Below are 22,751 nucleotides of genomic sequence, written 5' to 3' on the forward strand. Positions count from 1 at the left end.
GCAGTTTGTTGTATTTTTCTCCTTTGGGTAAGAAGGTAAACACAATTTATTTTTAGAAACAGGATAGCTGTACTTTCCTGTCCCTCTGCTCAGCATATTGCTGAAACCCTTCTCTTTCTAGAAATACATTTATATGGGCAGATTATTCAAGCCGCGCATGCAACGAGCTGCCTTACATGTTGAGAGTATGCATCAGGACATGGCTCCAACGGTTGGTTCTATTGGTCAACTCATTGTTGGCAGAAAGCTATGGCCCTTGAACTGTAAGAAGCATAGGAACAGAAGTAGGCCATTCAACCCCTCGAGGCTGTTCCGCCATTCAATTAGATCATGGCTGATCGGTAGCTTAACTCCATCTACCCGCCTTGGTTCTGTAACCCTCAATACCCTTGCCTAACAAAAACTGTGGCGCTGACATTTAGTTGCGATGATGATACATGGGTTAATAGCACACAGTTCCTTCCTGCTCTAAGTGGACTGATAATTACCATGAATCTGGCAGTACAAAATCTGTTGTTCCTTTTCCTGTGCAATTAATTGTGAGGTACCTCACCATCTGTGAGTACTCGGAAAATCTACCATATAGGGCTAGATTTTCCCCAAAGTCCCTCATTGCCCGATTGCCACCAAGAAACAGAGTTAAGGTTCTGCAATTAACGCCAGTGAAAATTTCTATTAATAAGGTAAGAAATACCGTCCGGCAAGAAAATGGATCTTGCATCAGGATTCTCGGTGATTTCCCGGCAGTTAAAGCTGAAACTAGGGAAAATGGGCGGTTCTTAACTAAATGGATGGTAAGTATTTCAAATTTAGTCCGAGGCTACGGTTGGGCCTAGAAAAGGGGGAAACCTCAAAAAATATTTTTTCACTTTTAAAAAAAACAAAAAAATTAAAAAACGTTCTCAAGATTGTTTTAAAAGTAATCTCCATTTTGGAATTTAAAAAATAATAATAAAAAACCTTCAACTTACCTTTCTTTGCAGGGAACTCACCTACCGTCCTGTTTCAGGCCACTTCTTGAGGATGGTTTCTTCGGCGATCTGTACGGGCCTCCGTTGAGGCCAAACTTCGATCCTGGAGCTTTTCTCAGTGATCCACGCAGGTGCACGTGGGCGGTTTGCCCCCCGGTGGTCTTTTCGAAATGTGGGCGGTTCTATTTAAAAAGTAAGGGGGAAACTTTCGCCGGGTGGTTTCTCTTCCAAAAACAGCTGTAGCGCCGAGAAAACCGGGCGAAAATGAAGACTAAAGTCTCCCCCATAGAGTCACGTACAACAATCTTGCACCCTAACGGATGAGGGCTAGATTTTCGGCTTGGAGTGTCTTATTTGCCATTTTTATTACAGTTCAAACACAACGCTGAAGGTTTCATGGGGATTTGACAGGGGATTGAGCCCTCACTAAGCAGATTACAGGCAATAGGGATTCCTCTTGAATGAACACCTTGACAACATTGTCCTACCCATAAAATATGGCCATGACACATACCAGCATATACCATCAAATAGTCGTCCCACGAGTCAAGACTTAACACAACAATTAATTGACTTTTATTAAACCAGTCATGCTCCTATGAAAATCATGCACATGAAAACAGTGGGTGGGGCGGTGATGCTCCTCAGGGGCTGTGTGTCTTGGTTGTAACATCAGTGGAAGTGCTGTGGATGCTGTGGCCTTTCAACCAAAGTTACAGTGGATGAGCGGGAGAACTGCTGAGGAAATTCATCCCCTAGCTGTCTGGAGAGTTTATCAGGACACCTTCATCCTGAAACATTCATGTCTGACAGGATGTTTGAAGGAGAACTAAAGTTAGACGAGTTTCTCCTGAGAGACCTGGCTTGGCAGCTACAGTATTTGTTATTCACTCTGTTATGTATGAATGCCTACAATGTTATGATGTACTGTAAAACTGAATGTACCTTCACCCTGTACACATCTTAACTGTACACCAGAGGATACTGCTGCTGGAGACCTTAAGGTTACCTGTACACTGCAGGTAACCCAGTATAAAAGGGAGCTCACCTCTTGGTGTCCTCATTCTGGGAGCTGCAATAAAGGACTGCAGTCTTCACAGTTTAAGTACCATACCCTTGCCTCGTGGAGCCATTAAGAGAGTGCATTCTTACACAACAATTGGCGACGAGGTAACGAACTACACGCACAACATGTCGAATCTCAGCAACTTTCAACAATTCACCAATGGGGAAGATTGGGATGCCTTCGTGGAAAGGTTGGAACACCTTTTCATAGCCAACGACCTGGATGGGGACACACTGGCCACACTGCCAGCCAAGCACAGGGCCATCCTGATTAGTAGTTGTGGGCCAACTATCCATGGCCTCATAGGAGACTTGTTAGCCCCAGCGAAGACAACAACCAAGAGCTATGGGGAATTTGTAAACTTAATACAAGAGCAACTAAAACCCAAAGAAAGCATCCTCACAGCCAGGCACTGGTTCTACACTCACCGGCGACCCGAAGGCCAAGAAATTGTTAAGTATGCTGCAGATTTAAGAAGATTGGCTGCACCGTGTGATTTTGGCGACCACCTTAACGAAGCACTAAGCGATAATTGTTATCGGAATCGGCCATGAGGGCCTCCTCCACAAACTGCTTTCTGCAGACATCACAGTCACCCTGCAGAAGGCAATTAAAGTGAGCCAGGTCGACATGATTTCGGTCGGCGACTCCAAACGAATAATGACCCACACCCAGGACTCTAAACCGACGAGCGCAGTGAACCGAATGGCGACTTCTAAAGGCAGAAATGCTGCCCTGAGTCCCGCAACCCTGAGCCCGCCACATGGGGCAAACCGGCTAGCTCTGTGCTGGCACTGTGGAGGAAACCACAGGGCCCACCAGTGCCGCTACAAGGACTATACCTGCAAAGACTGCAACGCGAAAGGTCACCTTCAGAGAATGTGCAGAAAAAGCTTTACTCACCGCGTCACTGGAGAGTTGGCTGATCACCGGGGCTCCGACACAGATGAAGACGAAGCTGATCAACCCCTGGAAAAAGAGTATGGAATTTATACCTACTCCACCGAAAGTTCCCCATGGAAGATGGAAGTAGACATCAATGGAGTTCCAGTTTCGATGGAGATCGACACAGGAGTGAGCCAGTCTTTGATGAGCCAGACGACCTTTGAAAAACTTTGGATCAATCCCATCGAACGACCAAAACTCTCCTGTCCAGGTGAAGCTGCTCACTTACACCAAAGGCAAAATCACAGTCGTTGGCAGCGTGGATGTCCAGGTCTCCCAGGGCGGAGTGATGAACAAACTCCCCCTGTGGATTGTTGCCGGCGATGGTCCAACGCTGCTGGGAAGAAGTTGGATGAAGCAGGTCCAAGTCGGTCGAAGTGATGACGGCCTCAGGGCTCCAGCAATCGACATCCCATGCAGTCCCGAACTTGGATCCATTGCTGCAGCTAGAAATCCTACCGTCCAGCTCGACTGCGCGGCGACAACTGCACAACACCGTAGCAAGATCACCCAAACTGAACGTCCAGTCTTCACCTTCCAGGCCGTGGCAGGACTCCAAGGGAAGAATATCGTCGAAAAAAGTGGATCCCCGAAGTCTGTGTCTGAACCTGAAAAGGAAAAGATCACCACAGCCTACCTGGAGGAGAGCGAGACGATGGCGTCCGCACCACGAGGCGAAGAACCTAAAATCAAAATGGCCACGACCAGACCACGATGGGCAGCGTTGGAGGAGCGACACGTGGCACCGAGCGGCGAAACGGATTGGAAGGCCCCCTTAAAGGAGACCGGTGACCCAAAGAATTTAAAGGGTCAGTTTCACTCTAAAGATGACGAGGACTTTAAAGTTAAAAATGCAGTTAGCGAATGCAGGTATGATAATGTAACGTTGAATTGTGATGCCGGAGTAACTGATGAGAAAAATGTGATGAATGCTTGTGTAAGTGATGTTAAGAACAAGTTTGTAATGCTTAGTGATGATGATAGTAATTTTAAAATGACTAATGTAACCATGTATGGAGAGACCGAGATACAAGAAAGTGATGCATATTCTGTAAGTAACAGCGATATCAGTGTAGATTTGACTATGTATGATTGGAGCCAATGTGTCAGGTAGACAGGAAGTAGACTGTTAAAGGACACCGAGTTCTACAGGGACAATGTAAATGCCAGAGGAATCCCCCCATGGAAAACCCCCAGGTCCAGCAGGCTACCTGACCATGCAGCCTGGACTTTTGGGACAAATGTGATGCCCCAGGAAGGGCTCACACACACCCAGTGGGAGCAGACCCACTGCAGGGACAGCGGTCAATGGGCAGCACAGCCATCACCACTGGCAACCTGCCCCAGATTGGCCCTACACCCCCTGGCCACCAGGGCCAACACCAGGAGCGAGAGGTCTGTACCCTCCAGCTTTCCTGGCGGACCCTGGGATGACCAGACTTTCATCACCAATGGAGGACAAGGAGCCCACACAGTCCTGTGGCCCTGCCCACCACCACATTCTTACTCACTCTACAGAATATGTAGCCAGAGTATGTGCACTGGCTCCCTCACTGAGGGATTCCACAACAGTGACACCCACATGGTCTGTGTGTGAGGGGGGGAAATGTATGAGACCAGCCTCAAGCACAGGGATCACACCTGGCACCCACACAACCCTCACCACAATCTCCCTCAGCCCACAATTGATTACTTTCCCAGGTCATGGCAATAAGGACTTGAAAAATGCTAAGGTAGGAGTGTTGTTACGTATGCATGCCTACAATGTTATGATGTACTGTATCACTGAATGTACCTTCACCCTGTACACACCTTACCTGTACACCAGAGGGTGCTGCTGCTGGAGACCTAAGGGTCACCTGCACACTGCAGGTAACCCAGTATAAAAGGGAGCTCACCTCTTGGTGTCCTCATTCTAGGAGCTGCAATAAAGGACTATAGTCTTCACAGTTTAAGTACCATACCTCTGCCTCGTGGAGTCATTAACAGAGGGCCTACATACACAATACACACCTCCACACAATCCTCAGAATTCAGACAAGACCTGTTACAATGAGGCACATATGAGGATGTATAGAATCAACAAATTGATCTTTGGTATGTGAAAACAATGTTTTGATGTTTCAACCACTCCCAATGTGGTGAAACATTTTGTTCAAAAGAATTAGGCTCTTCGAGGGTTCAGGTCATTTAATCGGCCATATGTACCTCATTTTAGCAGGTCTTGTCTGAATTCTGAGGATTGTGTGGAGGTGTGTATTGTGTATGTAGGCCCTCTGTTAATGACTCCACGAGGTATGAGTATGGCACTTAAACTGTGAAGACTGTAGTCCTTTATTGCAGCTCCTAGAATGAGGACACCAAGAGGTGAGCTCCATTTTATACTGGGTTACCTGCAGTGTGCAGGTGACCCTTAGGTCTCCAGCAGCAGCACCCTCTGGTGTACAGGTAAGGTGTGTACAGGGTGAAGGTACATTCAGTGATACAGTACATCATAACATTGTAGGCATGCATACATAACAACACTCCTACCTTAGCAGTTTTCAAGTCCTTATTGCCATGACCTGGGGAGGTGATCAATAGCGGGCTGTGGGAGGTGGGGCCCATGTCAATCCTTGTGGAAGCCAGTCCCTTTGAAATCACTGAGCATATTGGCTATTGCTACAACACTGGGTCCCAACTGTGGGACAGGAGCAGAAACTCCCAGCTTAGAGAGTCCGTGCTTTTGGCCCAGCCCACTGGCCATCGTCTGTCAAGTAGTGAGTGGACGGAAGTTTCACCCCTTACAAGGCACAGAGCAAAGTCCTGGAAGCAGCAGAGACACAATGTAAACAGTCCTGCACTGTTTCCTTGGGGTTAGGCCAGAATGGAATTTCAGGGCTACAGTGGCCTAAATTTTGCTGCCAAAATAACGTCGAGTTTAATGGCACTCGTCATTATTAATGTGTGAATCGTCCAGCAACTTGGACGAAGGAGAGAGATGCCAGGAATCGCAAACTGCCATAAGTTGCTGGACAATTTGCACCGCTCCACCATTAGCCTCGTGAAAATGACAGCTCGCCATCAACCTCCCCATGAGTTTCATGAAGTTGCTGCATTTGCTCATTAATTGCCTATTAAATTTGCTGCAGAAAGATAGGCCTGCTACCGAACAGCATAACTGCCTTTTTAATGAGGAGATTTATGATCATGCCATGCCACCCAAATGGTCGGAATTTTACCGGTGCTGAGAGGACAGGATCGGAGGCGGATCAGATGTCAAATTTGAAATGATTGACAGTGGGTTTGGACTCGCTATCAACCTGCATCCAAGCTAGTCTCCCAGGTATCGGGTCTCTCAGCAAAGAATAGACTCGGCTCCAAGCGGTGGGCAAGGTAATTTAGATTATTAAGAGCTTGTTAACAGGCACTTAAAATCTATTATATGCTTAGCTTTAGATTTTAAGAATTTGCTAACAGCTTCCCTGCTGCTCGGGGATCACGTCAGGAAAGGAGATCGGGTGTTGCGTCAGCATGGGATAATAGCTTAACTTGACAGTTGCAAATGCTCTATAAAAGCTCCCATTTCATAGGTGTTCACTTTCCAAGGTTAGAAGCTGTTTTATTACTGCATTTGGAAGACAAATGGAACTTTCTGCAGTTTGCAAGTATTTGGAGCAAACTCTCTATCTGGTTTCACCTCATTGGAACAACCTCTCACCATTGACAGATTGCTTCTGTCATCTCAATCTCACCTGCCATCTATTCCAGCAGCACCAGTGCCCTTGAAAAAAATCTCACCTTGGTCCTGTAGAATGTTTGTTTTTCACTCTACTCTGATTCTTAGACCTCGGAACTTATAGTGGGAAAGGACAACATGTGACACAAAATTTAGGCTTAAACCAGTGTCAAATTTATTACGCAAAAACTGAATAAAACTACAGAACTAGACTTCTGAGAGAAATCGACTGAAAACATACAATCATCCTTCCTGACTGTAGCTATTGTAGATTCGTGGTCATTGGTTCCGTGACTGGTTGGTTCTTCTTCTGGCCGTTCTCTGCAGTGCTGTTCCTTTCGTGTACGTTCCGTACTACATGTCTTTCCGTCCGTTCGTCTGTTCGTTCTTTCAACCTGTGTCCATCTGTTTACGTGTCCTTCTACTTCTTCTGTGTGCTTCTTCTTCTGTTTGTTCCTGTCCTTCTTCTGTCTTCTGCTGAGCTGCTTCTGGCTCGCATATTTATATCCAGGTTTTAACTGATCTCCCAGCACTGCGGTTTCTGATAAAGTGTTTACATTGATGCATTGTTTTATGGTCCCCTTGGTTGATTGACTGCAATAATGGACTCATCTGTTTTCCCATTTGCACACTGAGTCTGCAAGGCTCCAGTTGATTTCTCATCTTAACACCTCGCCGCCACCCCACCCCCCCCAAAATGTGCACCTTGTGTGGTTCCTTTGTTGTCTGGTCTTTTTACAGACTTGGTATCTCCAGTGAGCTTGTTTTTCACCACCCTGGTCAATCAAATTCAGGGCCTCATGCAACAACTCCATTGTTGTTATGCATGATGTCAGTTTTGGTTCCTGACCACAGAATGTTCAGCTTAATTCCAAAAGCTTGTATTAAATTCCACAAGCTTGGGATTTTTATTTCGTGGTCTCCTTCTTTACATGAACATTGGCGAAAACACCCAAGTGCCTACCCTTGTTTGTTGTTAGTTGATATGGTTGGACGAGGATGAAGCTGAGTGTGAGGGGTGGCTAGTGAGATGGGGAAGTGGTAATGTAGATAGAGAGGGTTGGGTGGAGGTGTAATGTAAGTTGGTGTGAGTAAGGATGTGCAGGAGTAGGGTTGGGAAGGCAGAGTGATGGGGATGTGATGAATGGCACAGCAGGATGAAGTTGAGTGTGGCTTTGCAGTAACATTTTGTGATTTACTGAGATAATTGAAAGGTTTGCGCCACTGCAGCCTGGTCCTCCTGACGACATCTCTGCTTGTGCCCTCCTGTGCAATGTGCAACCAGTCTGTGTTGGTGTCCTGGGGAGGTCTCTTCTGTCCATTGGAAGGGAAGAGAACTTCCCCGCGCATTGTGATTCTCTCCATATGCATCTGGAGGGAGAGATGGGGAAGCCTGGGTTCAGCCCTGCACCTTTGTGCAGTGCTTGTCAGTGTGTGTAGCACCTCAATGCTGCAGAACCCTGATAGTACAACTGTCAAAGTCAATTTGGACATGGTCCCTTTAAGGAAACCAGCTGATGACGTGCCATCAAATGACGTCATCAGATCTTTTAATTGGCCGGGAACCTTGATGGGCGGGCTTAGCAAGCCTTATTATCATAAAATCACTTCAACAGAGCGGACTTCAGTGGGCAGCGGATTTGGACACTGATATCGACCCCGGCCGCACTGAATCAGCCTCAATAGGCAAAATCACGGCCAAGCTCTGCGGCCCAGAAAGGGAACAATTAAAACTGTGTAATCTCATTCCCACAGGTAGCGAATTGTTATTAGAGATTTTTTTAATTTAAAATGTAATTTAAAAAAAATATTTTCCATACTTTTCCTTTCTGTCTCTTTTTTCTTTCTCTTAATCTAATCTTTCTTTCCCTCTCGTTATTTCTCTTTCTGTACTTGATTGGACTCTAATTTATACAATTTCCTGTTCTATCATTCCTCCGTTTCTTTCACAATCCTTTAATCATATTGGTTAAGGAGATAGACTGTTGGTCCCATCATTCACTGAGGTCCCAGATGCCTCATTGCCCTCGCCGTGCCATTATCAGCTTGTACCTCAAGCAATTTGCAGCCCAAAAAAAGGCAACCTTATGGGTGACGGAAAAAGTCCAACTAACTGGGCAAGTCATGAGATGCCGCATTCCAGCAAAATTTAGGCCCATATTTTATTGAATAAATATGACAATTGCCATGAAGCAGTTATTTATTTAATGTTTCATTAACATTTTTCTAAATAAATTATGCATGCAAACACAACTGCTGTATCAGTAGAATAATAATATGTTTAATAATGTAATACAGTTTTTATGACAATTAGGTTCTGTAATACGACAAATACAATCGTAATTTTTAAGTTATGAATATTTTATTTGCACAAAATAGATTTCCTGCAATTTTTATTACCCGTTTTTAATCTAAAAAAAGTTACATTTGAAAGCTAAAGTATTGGCCCAGATTTTCCAGGGCATATGGCCTCATACACACAGTATACGTGGTTGTAAGTGCCCCACGAGTTCTGGGTTTCCGCAGGCGATGCACATGTGGAAAACCCTGGAACTTGCAATCTGTCAAGTTTCAGCTTGTATGAACCCGAAGGAAATGGACATTTGCTGGCACAGAGGTGGGATATTTGCCCAACTACTGCCCAGTGAATGCCCACAAAACCATTATGCCTGGTAAAAGCAGGAATAAGGCCTTCTTTTACCAGCATAAGGGCTTAATTACATTTTAAAATAACAATAAAATGAAGTAAAACGCTTTAAAATTAATTTAGGTTATTTTTGGCCCCTTTAAAAATGCTAAATTTACTTTTCAAGAAATTATTTTTTTGTTTTAAATGTTTAATTAAATTGTACTTTTATTAATTTTAAACATGTGGTGACTTATTTTTATTTAGGTTGTGTGAAAGTGTGTTTATAAGTCATTCCTATTATGCTTATGAGGACATCATACATAAATGGAATCCCCATAAGCATAATGGAAATCCCATTTCTGATTGGTTAGGTCAGCCCACGTGATCCCAGGGACACTTGCGAACCACATGCGCCCCTGGGATACATGGACCTTTATGCATGCATATGCCTGCAGGCCCAGGGCTGGAAGAGTCCGAAGATACGCAGCATCAGGTAGATGAATAATTTTCTTGCCGATCAAGGCATTCTCCCACAGGAAGCCTTGGACTGCAATTTCAGATCCAATCATCAAGTTTTCTCAAAAATGAAAAAAAGCACCCCTGCTCAGATCATGCAATCCTCTGACCTTATTTTCCTTCATAGAATAGAATTATAGAATCATAGGCCCCAAGTTTCGTCCCGTGGCGAAAACGGCGCACCTCCGAGCTGGGCGCCTGTTTTTCGCGCCGAAAACTGCGCCTAAAAAAATGTCCGATATTCTCGAGCTCCTTGGAGCTCGACGTCTGCTTGGCGTGGCGCGCGCTTCGCAGCAGGGGGCGGAGCCTAACACTCGCGCCGATTTTCTAAGTAGCAGGGGGCGGGTACAATTTAAATTAGCCTTCGTGGTGCCGGCAACCCTGTGCATGCACATTGGAGCGTGTGCACACGCGCAGTCTCACACAAACATTGACACTCGGCCATTTTTAAAAATACTGCAGAAAAAGTGAAGATTTGTTTCTCGGACCGTTGCAAAGGCTTGTAATTTAAATTTTTTTGATATTTCTGTGTGTGAGGAAGTGCTTTTAACAGCACTGCTGAATAAATCACCTGCTGAAATCAGTGAGTTCCGCTTTTCACTGCTAAACTTGCAGAACCGGTGCTGCATTGGTGCAAGCAAATTAAGGACTGTGTGTTTGGAGAAATAAGAGTGCCAATTCAACTTTGCAATAATTAATGGTGTTGACAATGCAGCACCCATTCTGCAAATTTAAATATAAAACTGTCGATGTGGCTGCCTCTCCCTGTCCAAATGGCCTCAGTCCCCCTCACAGCTCGAAGGCTGCTGCTGTATCTTCGGCTGCCAGCCAGCCACTGACGCCGCTGCTATCTCATGGCCGAATGGCCTCGGGTCTGTCCGGTGCTGCTTCTTCGCGGCCAGCCATGAAGAGAATGAAGGCCTGCCTCAAGCACTGCAGCTCAGCTCGAAGCTTGCTGCCGCTGCCGTCAAGGCACTGATGCCACACCCCTGCCTGTCTCCAACATGAAAGGCCTGCCTGAAGCACTTTCACACAGGTAGGAACATGGTTTATTTAATCTTTTCTTTGCTTATAAATTTTTATTCAGGTTGGATTTATTTGTATAATATTTGTATAAGTATAACTAAGGATTGATTGTAGAATTTAATGACTTCCCTTCCCCCCTTCCCCCCCCACCTCGTTCCCTATGCCTAATTTGTAACCTACGCCTGATTTTCTAAATGTAGACAAGGTTTTTACGAGCGTACAAAAATCTTCACTTACTTCATTCTAAGTTAGTTTGGAGTAAGTTTTCACTCACGAAACTTTGAAATCAGGCGTAAGTGGCCGGACACGCCCCCTTTTGAAAAAAAAATTCTGTTCCAAAGTGAAACTGTTCTAACTGACAAGAACTGGAGCAAACTAAATGTCGAGAATTCCGATTTCAAAGATACTCCGTTCTACACCAGTTGCTCCTAAAAATCAGGAGCAAATCATGTGGAAACTTGGGGCCAGAGAATGATTACAGCATGGAAGGAGGCCATTCGGTCCATCGAGTCTGTGCTGATTCTGTGCAAGAGCACCACAGCTACTCCCACTCCCCCGCCCTATCCCCGGAGCCCTGCAAAATGTTTTTCTTTCAGGTACTTTTCAAACTCCCTTGAAAGCCATGATTGAGTCTGCCTCCATCACCTTTTCAGGCAGTGCATTCCAGATCCGAACAACTCGCTGCATAAAAAAAAAATGTTCTTATGTCCCCTTTGGTTCTTTTGACAATCGTCTTAAATCTCTGTCCTTTGGTTCTCGACCTTTCTGCAATGGGAACAGTTTCTCTCGATCTACTCTGTCCAGATCCCTCATGATTTTGAATACGATCAAATTTCCACTCAATCTTCTCTGCTCTAAGGAGAACAACCCCAGCTTCTCCAGTCTATCCACATCAATGAAGTTCCTCTTCCCTGGAATAATTCTCGTGAATCTTTTCTGCACCTTCTCTGTAGGCCTTCACATTCTTCCTTCCTAATATGACTTCAACCCATTTACTCTGTCGAGATGAATTATATGAACCTGCATTCATATAGCACTTTTAATGCAGAGGAACGACCCAAGGTGTTTCACAGAGAAGCAATCACATGGAAATAGAAGCCGAGCGACAAAAAGGGTGCCCAAAAGCTTGGTCATACAGGAGGGTATAAAAGGAGAAGCGGATGGTAGCAAAGCAGAGGGATTTAGGGAAGGAATTTTAGAGTCTAGGCTGATGATGGCATGGCTGCCAATGGTGGGGGTAAATAAAGTGGGATACACAAAAGACCAGTGTCGGAGTAACACAGCGTTCTGGGTAAGTTATAGGGCTATAGAAAGCTACAGAGAAAGGTAAGGGCGAGGTCATGAAGTGATTTAAAGAAGAGGATGAGAATTTGTAATGGAAGGTGCTGGGGAACCAGGAGCTAATGTAGATCAGCCTGGACAGGCATGGTAGTTCACTGGGACTTGATGTGGGATAAGATGTGGGCAGTATAGTTTTGGATGAGCTGAAGTTAATGGAGAGTGAATCATGGAAGGCTGAGCAGGAGAGCTTTGGCATAATTGAGTCTGGTGATGACAAAGGCCTGGAAGAGGGATTCAGTAGCAGATGGGTTGAGGCAGATGTCATGTATCTTACATTATTATATATAACTGTATCCTAACATGCTATACATGACTGTAATAAGATATGACCTGTAACCACCAGCAGACCTTACCACCAGGGGTGCACTTGCAAGAGACAGGTATATAAGGACAGGTCTCAGGCAAGTACAGCATTCCAGAGCTGTGAAATCAAAGGTGCAGGTCCAGAGTGACCTTGACTTCACTACATGCCTCGTGTGAATCTGTACTGAGGGGACAGGACTTTACAGTGGTGACGAGTTACAGGATTACAGAATCCACAGAATGGCAAACAACGGATCAGATGAAAAGTACAATGCTGGAAACAATTGGGAGGACTTTATAGAAAGGCTACAGCAAAGCTTTGTAACCAAAGACTGGTTAGGAGATGACAAAGCAGACAAGAGAAGAGCCCATCGCTTGACCAGCTGTGGCTCGAAAACATACGCTTTAATGAAGGATCTGCTGGCACCCGAGAAACCAGCAAGCAAGTCGTTTGAAGAATTGAGCACACTGGTAAGAGACCACCTGAAGCCAGCGAGCAGCTTACACATGGCCAGACACAGGTTCTACAATTACAGAAGCTGTGTGGGCCAGAGCATACCCGACTTCGTGGCGGAACTTCGGAGGTTGGCTAGTTTATGTGAATTCTCCGATGAACTGAGGAGAGAAATGCTGAGAGACTTTTTCATTGAAGGAATAGGCCACATAGGCATATTCCGAAAGCTCATAGAGACCAAGAACCTGACCTTAGAGGTAGCAGCACTGGTTGCACAGACATTCTTGGTCGGGGAAGAAGAAACGAGGTTGATTTACAATGCAGGTACGACAACTAACGAAATATCGGAACAAGAAGTTCACGGCACTAAACAAGCTGCTACCCCCACACACAGACAAAACCGGGAGAACAGGCTCTCGACAGCAGGCAGTGGCGCCAGAAGCCATCAAGGGCCACAGGAACGGCCGTTCACACCTCATCAACCCACAATGCGAGCAATCAACTACAAACGGAGAGAAGCTCAAGAGAGATCAGCCAGACGCAGCTCATTCTTTGGGAACAAACGAAGCAGTCTGTGATGGAGGTGTGGGGGTGGGCACTCGTCAAGGGGATGTCGATTTCAGCAGGCTGTTTGCAGGAACTGTGAATATACAGGGCATTTGGCCCGCATGAGCAAAAAAATGGCAGCTCAGTTGGTATACGAATCGGATGGGTCGGAAAGCGGACCAGAAGACGGTGGGGACAGTACCCGGGACACCGATGTACAGCGGATCAACACGTTCAATGGCCACTGCTCCTACAACAGGACGCCTCCTATAATGATGAAGGTCCTACTCAACGGGATATCTGTCAACATGGAGCTGGATACGGGAGCGAGTCAATCTTTCATGGGCGCTCAACAATTTGAACAACTGTGGCCGCATAAAAGAGACAGACCAAAACTCACAAGGGTCGACACCAAACTAAGGTCCTATACCAAAGAAATCGTACCAGTCCTCGGCAGCGCCATGCTCTCTGTCACACACAAAGGGACAGTAAACTGACTTCCCCTGTGGATTGTCCCTGGAGACCCCCTAGCACTGCTGGGGAGAAGCTGGCTGGCAAAACTAAACTGGAAATGGGATGATGTCCATGCCATGTCATTAGAGGAACGGACCTCCTGCTCAACAGTTATAAAGCGATTTGAACATCTCTTTCAGCCAGGTGTGGGCACTTTCAAAGGGATGAAAGTCAAAATCTACATCACACAGGATGCTAGACCGGTCCATCACAAGGCTAGAGCTGTACCCTATGTGATGAGGGAAAAGATTGAACACGAACTAGACAGGCTTCTGCGGGAAGGCATTATATCACCTGTGGAATTTAGCGACTGGGCAAGTCCCATCGTCCCAGTCATGAAGCCTGATGGATCCATACGAATCTGTGGGGATTACAAATCTACCATAAACAGAGTCTCCCTACAGGACCAGTTCCCGCTGCCCAGAGCGGAGGACTTATTTGCCACATTGGCTGGAGGTAAACTTTTCTCAAAATTAGACCTCACATCTGCGTATATGATGCAAGAATTGACAGAGGAATCCAAGCTACTCGCCACCATCAACACACATCGAGGCCTTTTCATGTACAATCGATGCCCATTCGGCATCATGTCGGCAGCTGCCATATTCCAGCGCAACATGGAGAGTTTGCTCAAGTCCATCCCGGGGACGGTTGTATTTCAAGACGACATACTTATCACGGGGGCACCGACTCCCATCTCCGTAATTTGGAGGAAGTACTAAAGCGTTTGGATCGGGTAGGCCTACGAGTCAAGAAATCCAAGTGCCTGTTTCTCGCACCCAAGGTTGAATGTTTGGGCAGAAGGATTGCCGCTGATGGAATCCGCCCAACAGAGTCCAAAACAGAAGCAATTCGCCTGGCACCCAGGCCCGGAATGTCTCAGAACTGCGCGCCTTTCTCGGGCTACTCAATTACTTTGGGAAGTTTATGCAGAACTTAAGCACGCTGCTGGAGCCTCTCCACGTGCTACTCAGGAAGGGGTGCGATTGGTTTTGGGGGGACGCCCAGGAACGCGCCTTCAATAAGGCACGCAAACTTCTGTGTTCCAACAGTGTTTTGGCTTTCTTTGATCCAGGTAAAAAGCTAGTTCTCACATGCGATGCATCAGCATATGGGGTCGGGTGCATTTTACAACATGTCAATATGCGGGCAAATTACAACCCATAGCTTATGCCTCCAGGTCACTTTTGCGGGCGGAGTGCGGGTACGGAATGGTAGAGAAGGAGGCGCTCGCGTGTGTGTACGGTGTCAAAAAGATGCACCAATACCTTTTCGGGGCCAAGTTCGCATTAGAAACCGACCACAAGCCCCTCACATCCCTCCTATCCGAGAGCAAGGCAATAAACGCCAACACCTCGGCGCGAATTCAACGGTGGGCACTCATGCTGGCGTCCTACGACTATACCATAAGGCACAAACCAGGCACAGACAACTGTGCCGACGTGCTCAGCAGGCTACCCCTGGCGATTATGGAAGGGTCTGACGAACAGGACTGTGAGATAGTCATGGCAATCAATGCCATTGAGTCCACACGTTCGCCCATGACGGCTCACCAAATCAGAGCCTGGACGGCCAGCGACCCCACATTATCCTTTGTAAAAAGATGTGTCCTAACCGGCTCGCGATGCCTGCCCCAAGGAATTAAAACCCTTCCACAGGCGCATACATGAGCTGTCCCTACAAGCAGACTGTCTGATATGGGGCAGCTGAGTAGTCATGCCTCTGCGAGGCAGAGAGGCATTTGTTCGGGAGCTCCACGACAAGCACCCGGGGATCGTTCTCATGAAGGCCATAGCCAGATCCCACGTCTGGTGGCCTGGTATTGACGCGGACTTGGAGCTCTGCGTCCGAAGATGCACCATTTGTGCCCAACTCAGCAATGCCCCCAGGGAGGCTCTACTGAGCCCCTGGCCCTGGCCTACCAAACCATGGTTGCGGGTGCACGTAGACTATGTGGGCTCATTCATGGGCAAAATGTTCCTCGTAGTTGTAGATGCATTTTCAAAGTGGATCGAATGCACCATTTTAAACTCGAGCACAACCTCCACCACTGTGGAGAGCCTCGCAACCATGTTTGAAACGCACGGAATCCCTGACATATTGGTCAGTGACAATGGTCCGTGCTTCACCAGCGCAGAATTCCAAGATTTTATAATTGACCACGGCATAAATCACGTCAAGACGGCACCATTAAAGCCAGCCTCCAACGGCCAGACGGAGAGAGCAGTGCAAATCATTAAATAAGGCATGCTTAAAATCCAAGGTCCCACGCTGCAGGGTCGCCTGTCGCGACTGCTGCTGGCATACAGATCTCATCCGCACTCATTTACTGGGATCCCCCCCATGCAACTGTTGATGAAAAGGACTTTAAAAACAAGGCTCTCATTAATCCTCCCAGACATGCCCGAAATTTTTGAGGCAAAGCGCCGTAAACTGACTGAGTACCATGATAGAAATTCGAGGGGGAGATGGAATGAGATCGGGGACAAAGTGTTTGTACTAAACTATGGCAGGGGTCCCAATTGGCTTGCAGGGACAGTAACGGGCAAGGCAGGAAACAGGCTACTGGTAGTACAAATGGACAATGGCAAAACCTACCGGAGGCATGTAGACCAAGTCAAAAGCAGATTTACCAACAACACTGCGGAACCAGAGGCAGACTACAATGTGGAACTCGCACCATCCCTGGTGGACAGACAGAGGGAACAACCTGAGGAAAGGGCAATCCCAACAGACAGCCCAGGTGAATCAACAACAATCACACCAATCGAAACAGACAGCCCAGGCGAGATACCAGCAACTATACCCAAAGAAAAACAGACACCAAGGCATACAACTGAACCACAACTCAGACGCTCCACGCGAGAGCGTAGACCACCTGAGAAACTGAACCTATAAAGACAATAAGACCTTGGGGGAGGGTGATGTCATGTATCTTACATTATTATATATAACTGTATCCTAACATGCTGTACATGACTAATAAGATATGACCTGTAACCACCAGCATACTTTACCACCAGGGGTGCACTTGCAAGAGACAGGTATATAAGGACAGGTCTCAGGCAAGTGCAGCATTCCAGAGCTGTGAAATACAGATGCAGGTCCAGAGTGACCTTGACTTCACTACATGCCTCGTGTGAATCTGTACTGAGGGGCCAGGACTTCACAGCAGGGACAGAAGGGGTCAATGTTATTGAGGTGGAAGGAAGTGATATCTGTAATGGAAAGGATATGGGATTGGGTAGTTTAGCACCACATTGAATCGAATGCTGAGGTTATGAACGATTTAAGTTAAGATTGTAGCTGGGAGGGGTATGAAATCAGAGGCAAGGTAGCAGCAGGTGCTGGCTTTGATCTTTCTAATGTTTAACTGGAAGAATTGAAGACCAGAAGTCAGGCAAGCAGTCTGACTACACGGAGACAATAGAAGGGTCGAGAGACATGGCGGGGAGATAAAGATGAGTGTCATCAGCTTACAAGTGAAAACTGATCCTTAGTCTGTGCACGATGTCACCAAGGAGAAGTATGTCGTTGAGGAAGGGGAGGTTACCAATAATTGATCCTTGTGGAAATCTAGCGGTAATTGTGGGGGTAGGAAAAAAGGGTGATTGCTGGAGGTGCTCTGGCTATGATTGGATAAGCTAAGAGTGCAACCAAACAAAAGCAATCCCACTGAGCTGGACAATGGAGGGGAAGTGGTGGAGGAGGATGATATGGTTGATCATGTCAAAGGCTGCTAGAAGTCAAGAAAGATGAGGAGGGATAGTGCACCAAGCCAAAGTCAGAGAGGATGTCATTTGTGACTTTGATTAGGGACGATTCAGTGCTGTGGTAGGGGTGGAAACCTGATTGGAGAGTTTTAAACATCGTGGTGGGGAAAAGGTGGGCATAGCTTTGGGAGGCAATAATATATTCAAGGAATTTGGAAAAGAAAGGGGGTTGTAGGTAGGCCAGTAATTTTCAAGGAAAGAGGGATCAAAGGTAAGTTTTTTGAGGAGGAGTGTGATGTCTGGGAGAGAGACTTGAGGAGATGGAATTATTTGCAATGCAAGCAAACATGTGCGCCAGGAAGCAAGTTGGGTGGATGGAATCGGATCAAGGGAACACAAGATTGGTTTCATGGACAAAGTGAGTATGGCAATTGCATGAGGGAAGATAGAAGATAATCTAAAGAAAGAGATGGATTCTGGGCTAGGGTGCCTCTGCCTTGGTGGTCAAGGGAAAGGGGGACATCAGCAAAACAGATGGTCTCAATCTGAATGACAAAGAAGTCCATGAGCTCTTTGCACTTTTTGTTGGCGATAGGGAGGAGGGGGCAAGGGAGAGGAGTTTAAGGAGACAGATAGTAGTATAGAAAAGATAACAGAGGTCACTTTTGCTCTCCAGGTTAATCCTGGACTAGTGAAGTTTTGGCAGAGGAGAGTTCGACCCGATACTGCTAGATAAGGTCTAGCCAGATTTGGCAATAAATGATTAAACCTATAACCTGGCAGTATGCTTAATTCTGCACCCCTTCCAGTTGAAGGAGCAAATATGAGGCCTGTACCAGAAAGAACATGGAAGAGAGTAAAGGTTTTACTGGTGACAAGGGCATCAAAGAAGGAGAAAGCTGTAGAAGTAATGTAGCAAATGGAGGGTCAAAGTCTAGGCTGTTGGAAGCTTAAAAGTGCAGTTGTAAGTGACTTTTGAGTTTTTTCTGAGACAGATGCAAAAGGAAGTGTCACTGAAAGGGGGAAGAGGATTTTGGATGGTGAGAGGTACAAGGAGGTGGTTGTAGATGCCCTTGTTTGTGATTGCGACCATGGGACCATTGAAGTAGAGCGGTGACTGTAGTTAGTGAGGCTGAAGGCTGGGAAGGAGAGTTTAATAGGAGGAAAAATAATCTTGAAAGAAAAATACTCAAAATTTTGTTCTTTAAAGGGGAAGAAACTCGGGGCTTTTGTGCCTCCCGTTAGCGTCCCCGGGGGCGCTAACGGGGCGTGAACGACTTTTCGCCCGGGTTCGGTGCCAATACCGACTCTCATGAAACTCTGTGAGAGTTTAGTGGTGACGGTAACCGGTAGCGCCCCGGGTCGCTGCACAGTGGTAATGACATCATCACCGTGTGCAGCAACCCATTTTCACCCCACCACCCCTGCCCCCCACCTCCGAGCAAAAATTTGGTAGTGCCCAGCTTCAGAGGGCTGTAGACCGCTCGTGGAGTGATAATGAAATGGGAGGTGGATAATGTAAAAAAAAATGGTCGACTTACCTGTCGCGGCCTTCTTCGTCCTCGATCGCGGGGTCCGTGCCACGATCTAGCAGCCCGGCACTCCGCTTGTCTGCCAGGCTGCTGTCACGGCATCCCACTCCCTGGTGGTCTAAGGATGGCCATGTTTCCCGACCATAGAGTAGGCAGCTTGACTCTCCCCTTTAATGAAATATCGTGCCCCACTGAGCAAGTGGAGTATGATATTTTGTGCTCCACTTGCTCTCGGGGGCGGTAACCCGAATATCGGCTGCAGGGCGGGACTTCTGCACCTGGCACAGGAACTCCCGCCTCGCCGCTGGGACCCGATGCAATTTCAGGGCCTAAATGACAGATTCTCACCAAATGTTCTCTTTAAGGACAAGAAATTAGATTTTTAACGGACAAAACTTCAGCTCCTACTTGTTCTGACTAAACTGGCACTTTGATCTGCTTTCATCCTTGTGTGCAGAATGAGCAAGTTATTGTTACTAATTCATGCTGGTGTTTCCCCAGGGTACCTTTATCTGCCAGAGACTAGTTATTACACTGCTCTGGGTGAGAGATGTTCAATGAGCAAAATGGATACTTCTTCTTAGGCAGTCCCTCAGAGTCGAGGATGACTTGCTTCCACACTAAAAATGAGTTCTCAGCTGACTGATGAGTCCGATGCAGGATCTACAGTCTCTGTCACAGGTTGGGCAGACATTGGTTGAAGGGACGTTGGTTGAAGGGCTGGTTGGTTGGAGTGCACTTCTTCCACTGTTTGCACTTGATCTTGGCTTGTTCCCAGCAAAGAGACTCGAGGTGTTCGGCACTTTCCCGGATGCACCTCCTCCACTTTCAGCGGTCTTGGGTCAAAAATTCTCAGGTGTCGGTGGGGATGTTGCACTTTTTCCAAGGAGGCCTTCAAGCATTTCCTCTGTCCACCTGGGGCTCCTATACCATGTCAGAGCTCCGAGTAGAGCGCTTGAATTGGGAGTCTTGTATCGGGCATGTGGACGATGTGACCCGTCCATTGAAGCTGATTGAGCATTATTAATGCTTTGATGCTGGGGATGTTGGCCTGAGTGAGAACATTGACGTTGGTGAGCCTATCCTGCCAATGGATTTGCAGGATCTTGCGGAGGCAGCGTTGGTGGTACTTCTCCAATGCTTTGATGTGCCTGCTGTATATAGTCCATATCTCTGAAGCATATAGGAGGGAAAGTATCACTACTGCTCTGTAGACCATGAGCTTTGTGTTGGTTTTAAGACTCTGGCCTTCGAACATTCTCTTCCTTAGGTGACCAAAGGCTGCGCTGTCATGCTGAAGACAGTGTTGAACCTCGTCATCGATGTCTGCCCTTTGTTATGTCCAGAATAAAGTAATGTGATTGAGTACTGTAAACGTGATTAAGTGTGACCTTAGTCTCTTTATTCTAACTCCAGAGTGTTGGTACAGCATGGGAGACCTGCTTATATACAGTACTCCCAAGGGATGCTAGGATCCCTTGGGACTCCAACAGATACGCCCTCTGGTGGCGGTAGAATGCTGGTTACATAGGGTTGCATACATAACATCACTCCCTCCCAAAGTCAATAGTACACTTATTTACAAGGTGAGACGATCTGGGGCTTTTTGCTCCCGAGTCGATCGTCTCGGTACAAATGCAGGTGCAGGTGAGTTGGTTGGTTCTTCGCTGGGCTGCTGCTCAGCTGGCCTTGCCGGGCTGCTGGGGATGGTGAGTTCAACTTCGTGGTCAACCGTGATGTCGGTTGCCACTTGTGTGTGTGTTGGAGAGTCGAAGTTGGTGGTGTCCTCTTCAGGTTGCTCGTGGCTGTCTGTGAATCGCAGTTTGGATTGGTTCAAATACTTTCTGCAAGTTTGTCCATTTGCGAGTTTGACCTGAAACACCCTACTCCCTTCTTTGGCTATGACAGTGTCAGAAAGCCATTTGGTACCATGTCCACAGTTGAGTATAAATACAGGGTCATTGACTTCAATATCGCGTGACAAGTTTGCGCGATCATGGTACATGCTTTGTTGATGTTGTCTGCTCTCGACGTGATCATGAAGATCAGGGTGGATGAGAGAAAGCCTTGTTTTGAGTGCCCTTTTCATGAGCAGCTCAGCTGGGGGAACCTGTGCTGGTGAAGCATGGCCCATTGTCGTTGACAAGGACATCAGGCAGGCCGTGCATGGCAAACATGGTTTGTAGGTTTTCGATGGTGGCAGTGGATGTGCTTACAGACATTATTACACACTCAATCCACTTAGAATATGCATCAACAACAATCAAGGACATTTTGCCTAGAAACAGGCCAGTGAAGTCAACGTGGATCCTAGACCACGGTTTGGAGGGCCAAGACCACAAACTTCGTGGTGCCTCCCTGAGAGCATTGCTCAGTTGAGAGCAAGTGTTGCATTGGCGCACGCAAGACTCCAAATCTGAGTTGATGCCGGGCCACCACACATGATATCTGGCTATAGATTTCATCATATGCCTGGGTGGGTACTGTGTAGGTCGCGTATGAACGTTTCCCTGCCTTGGGCAAAATCACGCGATTACCCCACAAAAGATAGTCCGCCTGTATGGACATTTCGTCTTTAAGCTGCTGGAATGGCTTGATCTCTTCATGCATCTCTATTGGGACACTGGACCAGCTCCCATGGAGGACACAGTTTTTTACAAGGGACAGTAAAGGATCCAGGCTGGTCCAGGTCCTGATCTGGCAGGCCGTAATGGGAGACTTTTTGTTTTCAAATGCATCCAACACCAAGAGCAAATCTGCAGGCTATGCCATTTCCACCCCGGTGATGGGCAATGGTAGCTGACTGAGGACGTCAGCTCAGTTCTCTGTGCCTGGCCTGGTGGCGAATTACATAGTCATATGCAGACAGCGTGAGCGCCCATCTTTGGATGCGAGCAGAGGCACTGGTACTGATACCTTGGCTCTCTGAGACTAGCGATATGACGGCTTATGGTCAGTTTCTAACTCGAACTTGAACCCAAACAGATACTGATGCATTATTTTTACCCTGTAAACGCATGCCAGAGCTTCTTTTTCAGTCATGCTGTGGGCCCTTTCGGCTTTGGACAAGCTCCTGGATGCATAAGTTATAATGTTCCCGATTCGTTTGCTTGTTGTAACAAACACCCGACCCCGTACGAAGAGGCATCGCAAGCTAGCACTAAATTGTTTACAAGGATCATACAGGACAAGCAATTTGTTGGAACATAACAGATTTCGGGCTTTCTCAAAAGCTGTCTCTTGTGATTTCCCCCGTACCCAATCATCTCCCTTGCGTAGCAACACGTGTAGAGGTTCTAACAAGATGTTTAACCCGGGTAGGAAATTGTCAAAATAATTGAGGAGTCCCAGGAACGACCGCAGCTTCGTCACGTTCTGTGGTCTCAGCGTGTTCTTGATGGCCTCCATCTTAGCATTGGTGGGTTTGAAGCTATCTGCCGTGATTCTTCTCCGTAAGAACTTGACCTCTGGCGCCAGG

This window comes from Pristiophorus japonicus, chromosome 1 (genome assembly GCF_044704955.1).
Source record: "Pristiophorus japonicus isolate sPriJap1 chromosome 1, sPriJap1.hap1, whole genome shotgun sequence".
In the NCBI taxonomy this organism is placed as follows: Eukaryota; Metazoa; Chordata; class Chondrichthyes; family Pristiophoridae; genus Pristiophorus; species Pristiophorus japonicus.